Consider the following 10,042-nt stretch of genomic DNA (forward strand, 5'->3'; position numbering starts at 1 on the left):
CAATGAGTCTATTTCCCGCTTGGGCATTCAAGGCGCCAACTAGCTGAGAACCAAAACGCTCCAGTTATTGTTACTAAGCTTTTCTCAGGCTCTGCTAATTAAAACAAAAAGCTGCCGCCATCCTTATCACACACCTGCTTGGCCTTGAATACTGCATGGTTCCCTAACAAGCTCTACGTCTGAGCATGCGTCTGGGTTGCTAAGCGAAGGATAATAAACAATACACAATGTAGGAGGGAATTACACAGTTTGCAATCAACAGGAACAAAGCATGTGCAGAGTGCATAGACCATACATTACTACAATCACAAAATTTGGCAGCTTGCTGACACTTGCTCAGCAGGATTGCCTTAGCCCTGCTGCTGGCCCAGCCTCACTGATGCTTTTAAACACACTCCCCCCCAACACCAAACAGGCGGGTGTCTGTCAGGTGTAGAACAGAGTTCTTTTCTGTTGCCCCAGAAGGTCGGACCAGAACCAACGGGTTGAAATTAAACCAGAAGCGTTTTCGGCTAAACTTCCTGACAGAGCGGTTTGGAGCAGGCTTCCTCGGGAGGTGGCGGGCTCCCCTTCTTGGGAGGTTTTCAAACAGAGGCTGGAGGGCCCCATCTGACAACAGTGCTGATTGTGTGAACTCGGGCAGATCACGAGTGGGAGGGCAGGGAGGGTTACAGCTTCAGTGCTTAATTCTCGTGGCCCTTTCCTACATGACCAGGGAAATGCTGATCGCCACTTTGGGGTCAGGAGGCAATTTTTCTCCAGGGCAGTTTGGCTGGAGATCCTGGAGGGGTTTTGCGTTTTTTTTGGTCATCTTCTGGGCATGGAGCAGGACTCATTAAGGATGTGGAAGGGGAGGTATTTGTGAATTTCCTGCCTTGTGCAGGGGGTTGGGCTAGATGACCCTGGCGGCCCCTTCCAACTCTATGATTCTATGATCTCTGTAGTCTAGAGATCTGTTCTAATTCTGGGAGATCTCTTCCCTTGCCTCTCAGCCCTTCTGTGTTCCTTCCAGTGCGTCCCCCAACGACTCCCGGACACTGCCCCAAGCCTCAAGGTGCTAGGCACTGTGCGGATCGTTGCACCAGGGATGTCGACTGTCGTGCAGGAGAAAAATGCTGCAGCAACGGCTGTGGCTACGAGTGCATGAAGGCCACTGGAGGTAAGGGACGTCCACGGCACTGATGCCACATCCTGGCCTCCGATACAGGTGCCAACAGGGTACAAGGAGGGAATTTGACCCATGGGAACTTTGGAGGACAGCGGTACAAAGAGGGACCATGACTCAGTGATAGAACATCTGCTTGGCATGCAGAAGGCCCCAGGTTCAATCCCCGGCAGCATCTCCAGTTAAAAGGACCGGGCAGGAGGTGATGGGAAAGACCTCCGCCTGAGACCCTGGAGAACTATGGGAAGGGGCTGTGGCTCAGTGATAGAACATCTGCTTGGCATGCAGGAGGTCCCAGGTTCAATCCCTGGCAGCCTCTCCAGTTAAAAGGACCGGGAAGGAGGTGATGGGAAGGACCTCTTTGCCTGAGACCCTGGAGAGCTATGGGAAGGGGCTGTGGCTCAGTGGAAGAGCCTCTGCTTGGCATGCAGAAAGTCCCAGGTTCAATCCTTAGCAGCATCTCCAGTTAAAAGGACCGGGAAGGAGGTGATGGGGAAGACCTCTGCCTGAGACCCTGGAGAACTATGGGAAGGGGCCGTGGCTCAGTGGAAGAGCCTCTGCCTGGCATGCAGGAGGTCCCAGGTTCAATCCCCGGCAGCATCTCCAGTTAAAAGGACCGGGCAGGAGGTGATGGGAAGGACCTCTTTGCCTGAGACCCTGTTGAGCTGCAGCCCGTTTAAGTGGGCCAAACTGGTTCTGATCCGGTCTAAGGCAGCTTCATGTGTTTGTGTGCTGCAGTGTTCTTTTGGTGCTTCCGAGCATGAAATGGATACGGGAGGCAGGGATGGGGTGAGAGAGGAGGGGCAGACAGAGGTGCTGAAGTTGACCAGGGGCTCTGGAGTGCGCACACACAGCCTGAATGTTGCCGGAAAGGAGGACTGGGGGGCTGCTGCTTCAGTGTGACTCCCGGCCTGTCCCCAGCACCAGGCAAGGCCTTCACCCGAGACCCCCCCTGAAACAACGTCCCTTTCAGGTGGGGGTCCTGGGGGAACATGCCTGGGACCTCCTGCACCGAAAGCAAGCAATCTCCCACAGAGCCACGGCCCCTCCACTAAACCTGATGGAGGGCTGGGGCAGTTAGGAGAGGAGGGGCCAGCTGCAAGAACTCAGTCCTCTGCCCCTCATCCATGGTCCTTCCTCCCCTCCTTCCCCCTTTTCTGTAATCCCTCACCCGTCTGCAGCCTCCATGCTGGGGGTCCGGGTGGGAGTCGGCCGTGGCCTGCCTCTCCACAGCCACCTGGGACTTCCTGAGTGGTCTCCCCTCTGAAGACCCACCTGGGCCAACCCTGTGTGGCTTCCAGGATCCGATGTGGTTGGCCTAGTCTGGGCCATAACTAAGGGCTTGGGAAGAGGAGGAGGGTTCGGGGAGAGGAGAGGAGGGTCCGCAGCAGGGTGAACCCACCCTCCAAGGCAGCCATTTCCACCAGGAGAACTGGTCTGGACTGAACTCTGTAGTCTAGAGAGCTGTTGTGATTCTGGGAGATCTCCTGGCCGCGCCTGGAGATTGGCAACCTTACCCACAGTATCCCCCCCCCCAGGTTGGCGGGGAAAATCAGCTGTCCTGGCTGGCAGCCATACACACGTGCCCTCTTGTGCCCACTCTCTGGAATGGTCCCCCCTCCCCTTGCCTCTCAGCCCTTCTGTCTTCCTTCCAGTGCGTCCCCCGAGGTCTCCCGGAAGACGCCCCAGACCTCAAGACGCTGGGCACTGTGCGCAACTTGTTCTGAAGGAGCAAAATGCCATAGCAACGGCTGTGGCCGTGACTGCGTGAGGGTCTCTGGAGGTAAGGGAAGTCCACGGCCCTGAAGCCACAGCCTGGCCTCTGGTACGGGGGCCACCAGGGTACAAGGAGGGAATTCCACCCATGGGAGCTCCGCAGGACAGCTGTACACTGAGAGGCCATGGCTCAGTGGAAGGGCCTCTGCTTGGCATGCAGAAGGTCCCAGGTTCAATCCCCAGCAGCATCTCCAGTTAAAAGGACCGGGCAGGAGGTGATGGGGAAGGCCTCTTTGCCTGAGACCCTGGAGAGCTGCAGCCCTTTTAAGTGGGCCGAACTGTCTTGGCTGGACCAGTAGTTCTGATCCAGTCTAAGGCAGCTTCATGTGTTGCAGTGTTCTTTTTTTGCTTCTGAGCATGAGACGGATTTGGAAGGCCAAGATGGGTTGAGAGAGGTGGCGCAAACAGAGGTGCTGAAGCCAGCCGGGGTCTCTGGAGTGCGGACGCAGCCTGAAGATTGCCGGAAAGGGGAACTGGGGAGGGGGCTATTGCTTCACTCCAGGTTGACTCCCGGCCTGTCCCCAGCACCAGGCAAGGGTTTCACCCGAGATTCCCCCCCCCCCGAAACAACGTCCCTTGCAGGTGGGGGCGCTGGGGGAACGTGCCCGGGACCTCCTGCACCCAGAGCGGGTCATCTCCCACAGAGCCACGGCCCCGCCACTGAACCTGAAGGAGGGCTGGGGCAGTTAGGGGAGAAGGGCCAGCTGCACGAACGCAGTCCTCTGCCCCACATCCGTGACCCTTCCTCCCCTCCTTCCGCCTTTTCTCCCTTGCCCAAGACGTCCTCCCATCCCTCACCAGTCTGCAGCCTCCAAGGTAGGGGGGGCAGGTGGGAGTCGGCCGTAGCCTGCCTCTCCACAGCAACCCGGGACTTTTTGGGTGGTCTCCCCTCCGAAGACCCACCTGGGCCAACCCTGTGTAGCTTTCAGGATCCAATGAGATTGGGCTAGCCTGGGCCGTACCTAGTCCATACCTAGTCTGGGCCATACCTATGTTCCATACCTAAGTTCTCCGAATTCTTGGAGAACAGGTGAGGTGCCAGAAGATTGGAGGTGGGCAAATGTTGTCCCCATCTTGAAGAAGGGGGAAAAGGAGGATCCGGCTAACTACCGACCCATCAGCTTGACGTCTATACCTGGGAAAGTTTTAGAACAAATCATCAAACAGACAGTCCTTGAGCGTTTAGAAAGGACGGCTCTGATTACTAAGAGCCAGCATGGGTTTCTCAAGAACAAGTCATGTCAGGCTAACCTTATGTCTATCTCACTCTTAAAAAAAAAAGTTACTACCTTGCTGGATCAGGGGAATACTGTAAACGTAGTTTATCTTGATTTCAGTAAAGCTATTGATAAGGTTTGACATAATATTGTTGGCAAAATGGGTGAAATGTGGCTTGGATCCTATGACTGTTAGGTGGATCTGTAACTGGTTGACATTTCACACCCAAAAAGTGCCTGTGAATGGTTCCTCATCCTCTTGGAAAGGAGTGACAAGTGGAATGCTTCAAAGATCTGTCTTGGGACCTGTTTTGTTCAACATGGGCAATTTTCTCAGTGGAGGGTGGTAAGCAGTGGGTTACTGCAGGGCTCAGTACTGGGTCCGGTGCTTTTTGACTTGTTCATTAATGATTTGGAGTTGGGAGTAAGCAGTGAAGTGGCTAAATTTGCGGTTGACACAAAATTGTCCAGGGCGATGAGGTTTACAATATCACATTAGCAATGGTTTAAAATGGTTTAAAATGGTTTCTACTAACTGTTTCAGTTTATAGAACGAAGTTAGAGTCCAGTGGGGCACCTTTAAGATCAACAAAGTTTTATTCCAGGTGTGAGCTTTCGGGTGCGGGCACACTTCGTCAGACAATGAAATGGAATTACATATCATAGTTGCGTATATAGGAGTGGTTTGTTAAATAAGCATGCAAAATAGTGAGGACAGTTTTTTTTAACAGATCAAAAGGATGACGAGCTTAATTCCTGGTTATCATCAGTTTTGGTTGAACTGGGGGGGGGGACAGACAACCTAGGTAATAAACATGTTAGAACTGGAGGTTGATGTGCTCTAATTTGTGAGAATCCCATCCTTTGACCCCCCACATCCATCTCCTTTCAAGCATGGAGGTGAATTTTACAGCATCTTGGCTGTGCAGTGTGTTTTCCTTGTCCCCAAAACAAAGAACTGCATCTAAATCTACCATTCCAAATTACATTACATATTCAATTACATTCTTAATTGCAAAGAGTAGTGATAACATTTTGCTTCAATAAAACATGGAGGTAACTGACATAATCCTTTTCCTGGGGTACAGGGTTACATCGGAGATGAACAAGATATCGCATTGCATTACAATCACTATTATAATATACTATCTCAAAAAAAGAAAAGAAAAACATCAACATATAGGGGATGTACAGCCCATCTTGGTGAGAATACATACGTGAGGATTGAATGAGTTAGCATGTGTAATGGGATAAGAAACCAATATCAGTGTTTCAGTTTATGTTGCCGTAGAATGGATATGGGGAGCGTTCTGACGGTCAGCCGAGAGGTTGGTGGGAGGGGAGAGAGGGGGGAAAGGGCAGCCCGGAAGGTCCCATTGTATCTAGATAAGTCGGTTTCACTGTCAGGCATGTGTCAGCAAGCTGCCATAGAGTTCTGTCTAGGCCTGAAGTCCTGCCCTTGGGATTCCCCATCCCCTTTTGTAGTGTATGCAACTGCGCAAGTCTCTTGTACTCAGCTTACAATGTTTCTGGTCTCATGCATTCCTTTCAGTATACGCTAACGCTGCTTTGAACTATCGTATCAGCAAGGTCAGGCAGGTGGTAAGCTTCTCTGGCTCTCTAATGAAGCTTAGTGTGAGAAACTGTTAATTGTTCATCTTTAGGAAGCCGTTGGCTCCCAGGCTGTTGGGCGCGCGTCTGCCAGCCTTTCCGCGGGAGCGGGAACCATATTGATTGGTTATGTGTTGTTTGAATCCGTTTATTATTCTGTGTGCCGGCCATTGTAGTCATTCTAAACAATGCTTCTGTTCCAGCTTCATCATAGCTTCAAATAGATAATACTTTTCAATAAACGTTTATTCTTTTTGAAAGCTGTGGTTCTGACAGCATGTGGACGGTCCTGGATCCATAACCCCCATTTCTCTTTGGTAGAATAACCTGGTCTGAAGCCCGGAATCACTGACAGCCGTCTGTGTGGAAGAACTGCTCCTGTCAAGAGTCGATGTACCAACTCGGGCCCTGAATTCCGCCTCCACTGTCCCGGACTCCCTTCTTCTCTCTGTCATCTTTCCACTCAAGGCACACGAAGATAGCTTAATTCTCTCTTCACTCTGAATTGTCATGCTGGAGGGGAACCATGATTAAAGACACCCTTGCAAGTTCCAAAACGTGTTGAGATTATTGTGTGCAGTTCTGGAGGCCTCCCTTCAAAAAGGATGTGGATAGAATGGAGCGGGTGCAAAGGAGAGCAGCGAGGATGATTGGGGGGGGGGGCCTGGAGACCAAGAAGCCCTGCAAGGAAAGGCTGAGGGAATTCTTGGAAAGGTTCAGTCTGGAGAAGAGGAGGTCGAGGGGGGACAGGATGGCTCCCTTGAAGTATTGGAAGGGCTGTCACTTGGAGGAGGGCAAGGAACTGTTCCTCTTGGCAGCAGAGGAGAGGACTTGCAATAACGGGTATAAACTGAGGGTGGGAAGGTACCAGCTGTATCTTAGGGAAAACATTTTGGCAGTAAGAATTGTGCAACGGTGGAATCAGCTGCCTGGGGAGGTGGTGAGCTCCCCCTCCCTGGCAGTCTTGAAGCAGCAGCTGGACAAACCCTTGTCAGGGATGCTCTAGGTTGATCCCGCATTGGGCAGGGGGTGGGACTAGATGGCCTCTATGGCCCCCTTCATCTCTGTGATTCTAGGATTCTAGATCATTTCACGTCCAAGAGGGCACCAACTGGACATTAGAATCATAGAATCATCGAATATTAAGAGTCGGAAGGGACCATGCAGGTCATCGAATCTGACCCCCTTCACTCTGCAGAAGCAGAGCCGAAAGAGAGCCCTACAACAAACCCGGAAGATGGTCATCCTGTCTTCACTTGAAAACGTCCAGAGACGGAGCATCCACCACCTCCTGAGGCAGACAGTTCCACTGCTCAATCACTCTGACAGTTATAAAACTCCACAGTTTAGAGGGGGCATTGCTTGCAAGGGCCACCAAGGCAGCTGGAGAAAAGTACAATGAAAAGGAGTAGGCATGGAGTAATTAGTGGTAACCTGGTGGTAGGAGGTGCCGTCAAGAGGCAGCCAACTTATGGGGAGCCCACATGATTTTCAACACTAGACACATTCAGAGGTGGTTTTTGCCCTCGCCTGCCTCTGCATAGAAACCCTGTACTTCCTTGGTGGTCTCCCATTCAAGTTCTAAGAAGGGCCGACCCTGCTTAGCTTCTGAGGCTGGGCTAGCCTGCCCCATCCAGGTCAGGGCAGATGGACAGAGGTGGTTTTGCCCTTGCCTGCCTCTGCAGAGCAGCCCTGGACTTCCACGGTGGTCTCACACCCAAGGACTAACCAGGAGAACTCTGCTTAGCTTCCAAGATCAGGCTGGCCTGGGCGATCCAGATCAGGGCAGTGGTATCCTACACCCAGGGGTCATTTCGAGGGGGGACGAGCCGGAACGGCGTTCCAGGAGTAACAAACCTAGGAGTAGGGAGCCCAGGCATGCTTGCATGCCTGTCCTTTGGTTGCCCAGCCATGCCTCCGCGGGGAAGTGGGGTGGGGGATTTAAATGCCTTTCTTTCCCTTCCCTATCTGGGGCATTGTAAGCATGCCTGGGTTCCCTGCCTGATCTTCTCCAGGTGCCCCGTGGCCACGGGGCACCTGGAGAAGATCAGGTAGGGTACCTGCCCATTTTCAGGGGGTGTGGCATATGCAAATGAGTTATGCAAATGAGCTCCTGCACCTCTTTTTCTACAAAATGACCCCCTGCCTACACCCATGAAAAAAGAACTCTGAAAGACATCCTCAAAGCAATGGGTCACATCAGGGTAGAAAGGACCTTGGATTTGGCCAAGGACAGAATCTCTAGGCCTAAGATGACCCAGGCAATAGAGCTACTGAGTTAGTCTACATAAAGCCTTGCCCTCCTTTAACTGGCACAGCCTCTTTGCAACGTGCTTTAAAAACAGTCTAGTGGTCACTGATGGCTTCACCAAATATGCACAGGCATTTCCTAGTAGAGTTGGGACAGCAAGACTGTTGCTACAGCACTTTGGGGGGATTTCATAAGTCACCATGGATTTCACATCCGAATCCACAGAGACCAAGGTGGAAGTTTTGACTCAGAACCAACGGTGGAGTTTAGTAAAACCGTTGGGACTAAGTCATATACTACAGGATAAAATCCTAGAGGAAACCCGGTAGAGAGGGTCAATCGTAATCTTTAGCATTCACTAGGCACCTTAAAAGCAGGAAAGAAAAGTAACTGGAAATATATATGTAACAGTTTTGTGTAGGACCAAGTTTGGTGTAGTGGTTAAGTTTGTGGACTCTAATCTGGGAGAACCATGTTTGATTCCCCACTCCTCCTCATTCACCTGATGGATGGTCTTGGGCAAGCCATAGTTCTGGCACAGCTGTTCTTGAAAGAAATAGCAGTTTCTGTCAGAGCAGTTTCTGCAGTACCCAAATTGCTCACTCACAATCTTAATGCCAGTAGCTCACAAAGTAGAATTTTTGCTCACAAGACTCCACAGCTAAGAGGGAGCATTGCTCACAGGGTGTTTGTTGTGGGGAGGGGAAGGGAAAGGAGTTTGTTAGCCACTCTGAGACACCTTTGAGTAGTGAAGGGCGGGGTATAGATCCAATCTCCACCTCCTCCTCCTCTTCTTCTATGGGAGACTGATACTATGGGAGAATCCCCCTGCTTCCAAAGTTTAGAAGGCAACCAGGAATGCGTATTAATTTATGTTTTGGAATGAAACCTGAGATAGCTCATCAGAAATATGTCAAAGCCTTAAGACACAGACTACGTTATGCATATGACTTGGCCGGCCAAAGAGTATAAAGCATCAGCGAACTGACAATAAACAATAGGGGCCCGTTTGGTGTCGTGGTTAAGTGCGCGGACTCTAATCTGGGAGAACCGGGTTTGATTCACCCACTCCTCCACAGGCAGCTGTCGGTTTGAAAAGGTAGCCGAGGACTAAAGAAGCTCCTGTTAACACCTCCAAAGGAAGTTTAGAAAACTCACATAGGGCCAAGAGTTAAAAACATCAGTGGGCGCAGGGGTCGTTTCCTACTGGAGCTCCCCGGAGTGGTGCTCCGGCTGAAACGAGCCCAGGCCCTGCCCCCCAGGGGGGAATTAAATGCCTGGCTTCCTTTCCTTCTCCAGCCAGCCTGCCGTAGAATACAGTGGAAAGATTGTGGCACCCCTGCGGCGCGACTCTAGAGAGAAGGCGTTTAAACTTTAAACCCCTTCTCTCTTCCCCCCCACCCCGCCTTGGCAGGCCTGCTGGGGAAGGGAAGGGGAGACGTTTGAAGATGCCACCCCCCTTTTTTGCTTCCCCTTCTGACACACTTCCGCTGATGCATATGTTAATGATGTTGTTGCTGTTCAGTCGCAGTGTCGAGTTCGACTCTCCGCGGCCCCATGGGCCACATCACGCCAGGCCCTCCTGTCCTCCGTCGTCCTCCGGAGTTTGTTCAATTTCATGTTCATTGCCTCGATGACACTGTCTGACCATCTCATCCTTTGCCGTCCCCTTCTTCTTCGACCTCCAATCTTTCCCAGCATCAGGGTCTTATCCAGGGAGTGCTCCCTTCTCATTTGGGAGCCAAAGTCTTTGAGCTTCAGCATCTGTCCTTCCAGGGAATTGTAAGGGTTGATTTCCTGTAGGATCGACTGATTCGATCTCCTTGCAGTCCAAGGGACTCTCAAGAGTCTTCTCCAGCACCATCATTCAAAAGCATCTGTTCTTCAGCACTCGGCTTTCCTTATAGTCCAACTCTCGCAGCCATACATGACTACTGGGAATATCATCGCTTTGACCACGCAGACTTTTGTTGGCAGAGCGATGATGTCCCTACTTTTTACTATGCTGTCAAGGTTCGCCGT

The 10,042-nt window shown here is 51.6% G+C and overlaps 1 long non-coding RNA gene across 1 annotated transcript; it reads left to right on the top strand.

Moving 5' to 3' along the window:
- Positions 1 to 1,096: 1,096 nt before the first annotated feature.
- On the top strand, positions 1,097 to 6,183 carry LOC107124092. Its single transcript, XR_001482974.1, has 3 exons — positions 1,097 to 1,159; positions 2,821 to 2,948; positions 6,091 to 6,183. It is a non-coding gene; the product is annotated as an uncharacterized LOC107124092 (long non-coding RNA).
- Positions 6,184 to 10,042: the final 3,859 nt, after the last annotated feature.

This window comes from Gekko japonicus, unplaced genomic scaffold (genome assembly GCF_001447785.1).
Source record: "Gekko japonicus isolate JY-2015 unplaced genomic scaffold, Gekko_japonicus_V1.1 scaffold3542, whole genome shotgun sequence".
Lineage (NCBI taxonomy): Eukaryota > Metazoa > Chordata > Lepidosauria > Squamata > Gekkonidae > Gekko > Gekko japonicus.